The sequence below is a fragment of the Zalophus californianus genome, chromosome 8, assembly GCF_009762305.2.
Source record: "Zalophus californianus isolate mZalCal1 chromosome 8, mZalCal1.pri.v2, whole genome shotgun sequence".
NCBI classification, from domain to species: domain Eukaryota; kingdom Metazoa; phylum Chordata; class Mammalia; order Carnivora; family Otariidae; genus Zalophus; species Zalophus californianus.
Window position 1 is genome coordinate 133,120,258 of NC_045602.1, and position 4,533 is coordinate 133,124,790.

At 41.1% G+C, this 4,533-nt stretch overlaps 1 pseudogene; it reads left to right on the forward strand.

Moving 5' to 3' along the window:
• The first annotated feature begins 2,226 nt into the window (after nt 1-2,226).
• Nucleotides 2,227-3,149, forward strand: LOC113938044 (annotated as a pseudogene).
• Nucleotides 3,150-4,533: the final 1,384 nt, after the last annotated feature.

The following is a 4,533-nucleotide window of genomic DNA, read 5'->3' on the forward strand; positions in this document are numbered from 1 at the left end:
ATAAAAGGTAGTTTAGAGAGATTAGAATTATTTCCAATTTTGCATAAGGTCAGAATTTTTGGATAATTGCATAATTCAGTTTCTGCTAAAATGTAACCACAATATATATTCACAGATATAACAAAAGTAGCTTTATTCCCAGGGCTGCATAAAATAAATTAATCTAACAATATGAGTTAGCACATTTTTGGGTTATAATGTTATCACTTGGTATATAATACTTGATGAAGCAGAATAATTTATTATAGTTTTTAAAATAATCATATTTTAATAAAATTCAAATAAAACATTTGCACAGTCCTTGAAATACCTCTACCAAAAGGAACATAGTTTTAAATATTCTGTTTCATATGTGGCTTCTGCCACAAGACCGTAGATGTCTTGAGAATAGAATCCCTATCTTATTATTGTGTCCTACACTCCTAGAAAGTAAGGATCCTCAATATTTTCTTTAACTGAGGTTTAATCAAATAATAAAGCATTAACAATTTGACTAGAGGCAAGAAAAGTTTTGGCCTTGAATGGTGATTAATTTCACAGTAAGCTCTGTAAGTTAGGCACCATAAATAGTATCACTTGTTAATTTATTTAATAAACATTATTGAGCCCATATTATGTACCCAGGTGGTATGAGAAGTCTAATGGATACCAATAGGAATACTGAATAGATTTTGTAAGCATGCAGCTCACAGTATTGAAGTGGTAACAAATATAATCATAAAATCACTGTTAGCACATGCACTGTGGTTGAGATTCAATTTAGAAACACCCACACTGTTCCTATGTTTCTCCTTTACTCTCATTCTATTGCCACACTCACAACACTTCTGACACTGATGTATGGGGTTTTTCCTCACACCAAGCAATTCTGTGATACCAGCTGGGTGTCCTACAATTTAACTCAATTCTGACATTATCTACCTGGAAATAGTGTCAGATCCCACAGGTTACAGGCTCAGTCCCAAGAGACTGCTCTCTACTTCAGATGCTGATTCCAAGTGTAGATTTCCAGGTTACCACAGCTTCTGTCCAACTTGCTATGAATCAGGGTTCCCCTGCCAATCTTAGGGTTTGATTAATTTGCTAGAGCAGCTTACAGAGCTCACAGAAACACTTACAGTTTCCAGTTTATTAAAGAATATGATAAAAGATACAGATAGCCAGATGAAGAGATACATAGGGTGAAGTCTGGGAAGGTCCCAAGTCCAAGAGCTTCTGTCCTTATAGAATTGGGGTGTGTCACCCTCCTAGTATGTGGATGTGTTCACCAACCTGGAAGCTCTCCAGACCCCACACTATTGGGATTTTTATGGAGGCTTCCTCATGTAGGCATGATCAATTATTAACTCCATTTCTAGTTCCTTTCCCCTCTGTGAAGAGTCGGGAGTGGGGCTGAAAATTCCAAGCTTCTAATCATGGGTTGGTCTTTCCAGGGACCAGCCCCCATCCAGGAGCCATCCAGAATCACCTTATGAGAACAAAAGATGCTCCTAGGGCTCTTATCACTTAGAAAATTATAAGGGTTTTAGGAGCCTGATGCCAAGAACTGGGGAGAGAGACCAATATATATATTTTCTGTTATCTCACAAATGGAAAATGGTGCAGCCACCCTAGAAAACAGTTTGGCAGTTTCTTAAAATGTTGACTATTTTAAGGTAAGTATCAACCCAAGAGAAATGAAAACATATGTCTATACGAAGACCATATGAGAAATTGTATGACAATGTCAGTTAGCAGCATTTTTCATAATAGCCAAAAGGTGGAAACAACCCAGATGTCCATCAACTGGTGAATGGATAAGCAAAATGTGATACGTCCTTATCTTATAGTGAAATAGCATTCATGAATTAAAAGAAACAAAATATGGATACATTCTACAGCCTGAGTATATGGAGTATATGGATAAATACATACATGAATCAACCTCTAGAACATGATGCTAAGTTAAAGAAAACAAACACCAAAGACCACATGTTGCATAATCCCATTTATATAAAAAGTCCAGTAAAAGGCCAATCTGCAGAGATAGAAAGCAGATTAGCAGTTGCTTGGGGATGGGGTTGGGAACAGTGATTGCAAATGAGCGTGAACTTTCTTTTTTGGGGTCATGGAAATATCCCGTAATTAGATTGTGGTAATGGTTGTATAATCCTGTAAATCTTTTAACAACTACTAAGATGCACACTCAAAATGAGAAAATGTGCTTCTTTTCCGAGAGAACACCAAATGGCGGATGACGCCCGTGCTGCGGGAGGGCCCGGAGGCCCCGGGGCCGGGGCCCCCGAATGGGAGGCCGCGGCGGCTTCCGCGGAGGCTTCGGCAGAGGCATCCGGGGCCGCTGTCGCGGCCGTGGTCGGGGCAGGGGTCGAGGCCGCGGAGCTCGTGGCGGCAAGGCCGAGGACAAGGAGTGGATCCCCGTCACCAAGCTGGGCCGCCTGGTCAAGGACATGAAGATCAAGTCCCTAGAGGAGATCTATCTTTTCTCTCTGCCTATCAAGGAATCTGAGATCATTGATTTCTTTCTGGGAGCATCCCTCAAGGATGAGGTTCTGAAAATCATGCCTGTGCAAAAGCAGACCCGTGCTGGCCAGCGGACCAGGTTCAAGGCGTTTGTTGCCATCGGAGATTACAACGGACATGTCGGCCTGGGTGTTAAGTGCTCCAAGGAGGTCGCCACTGCCATCCGTGGGGCCATCATCCTAGCCAAGCTTTCCATCGTCCCCGTGAGGCGAGGCTACTGGGGGAACAAGATCGGCAAGCCTCACACTGTCCCATGCAAGGTGACTGGCCGCTGTGGCTCTGTGCTGGTGCGTCTCATCCCCGCCCCCAGAGGCACTGGCATTGTTTCAGCCCCTGTGCCCAGGAAGCTACTGATGATGGCCGGTATGGACAACGGCTACACTTCAGCCAGAGGCTGCACTGCCACGCTGGGGAACTTCGCTAAGGCTACTTTTGATGCCATCTCCAAGACTTACAGCTATCTCACCCCTGACCTCTGGAAGGAGACAGTGTTCACCAAGTCTCCATATCAGGAATACACTGATCATCTTGTGAAGACCCACACCAGAGTCTCTGTGCAGAGGACCCAGGCTCCAGCTGTGGCCACCACCTAGTTTTATACAAGAAAAATAAAGTGAACTAAAACTTGTAAAAAAAAAAATGAGAAAATTTTATGGTTTGTAAATTATACCTTGATAATGCTATTTTTTTAATCATCATTAACAGGAGGTACCATATTTTGGTTCAGAGAAGACATACTGGAATAGTTGACCTGAGGTACATGTAAAGGGTGATAAAAATTGGCTATTTGAAATTTCTGTGGAGATTGATAGCCTGAGAAAAGGTTACCACAGAGATGAAAAACAGCATGATATATGTTGAATGTTGTTTGGTATTAGTGTGTAGGATCTACAGTAATTTCTGTTTCAGTAAAATAGTAGTGAGAGATAAGGATAGAGATGTTGAACGTAGCTAGAACAAGGAGGGCCTTGATGATTGATCGCATGCGGGAAGAACCGTGAGGGGAGAATCCGGGAAGAATTCTAAGATTTTGGCTCAGTGAGTGGGTAAATGATGATTCTCACCGCTGAAATGGAGAATCCAGGAGGGACTCTTTAAGGGGAAAGATAATAGGTCAGGTACCTATGACCCTACTGGTGGCAGTACTTTAGCAGGCCATTGGGAACATCATAAGAGACTGGATGTAGGCCTGTATTTGAGCATCGTTAAGATGGCAACCGAAACTGTGGGAATAGATTATTTAGCCAGAGTCAACATGTAGACTGAAAAGAACTGTAGGTAAAGAATGGAATCTCAGTGACCATGAGGGACTAGAAGCAGAAAATTATTTTGTTTGGTGCTTTTCAGGCTAGAGTTTCCAATGGACTGACTGAGCAGGACTCTGGTCTTCCTAACACACTTTTACCAGAACTATTCAACTTTTTATCTGTTTTGGCAAGGTATTAAAGATGGCCAGCAGGAATGGTGGAGAAATATTCAAAACCATCTTCATGGTCTGTTTGGGTTACCTGCTAGTTGGATAAGGTAACATCTGAGAACACACAAACTACTTATAATGTTTTAAATACTGTTAATTGACAAACAATTTGCCAATGAACTGAAAGTGACGTATTTCTGTCTTTCCTATCTCAAAGAAATTATCCATATTATTCACTAATTCAACTATGATAAAGGATCAAAATATTATTTTAATAACAATTTGAAATTGCTCAGTGATGGGCAGGGATTCCAAAGAAAGTCAATCAAAGGCAACATCATTTTCCCCCTCTCTTGTGGTTGGTCTTTATTGCTAATCCACTGGTCACTTTTTTTTTTTTTAATAGAAATTGTCTTAAAGGTTCTTAGAATTGTAAGAAGTCATCCCAATTCAGTTTCCTCAATTTAATCAGCAGAACGTTTGCACCAATGTCTGCTCCCTGATAGAGGAATTCCTATATGTAGCTTTGGGTTTGTGACTTTTACAGAATGTTGCAGGTGGAAGGAAACTTCAAATTAATCTTTATTTACTCCACA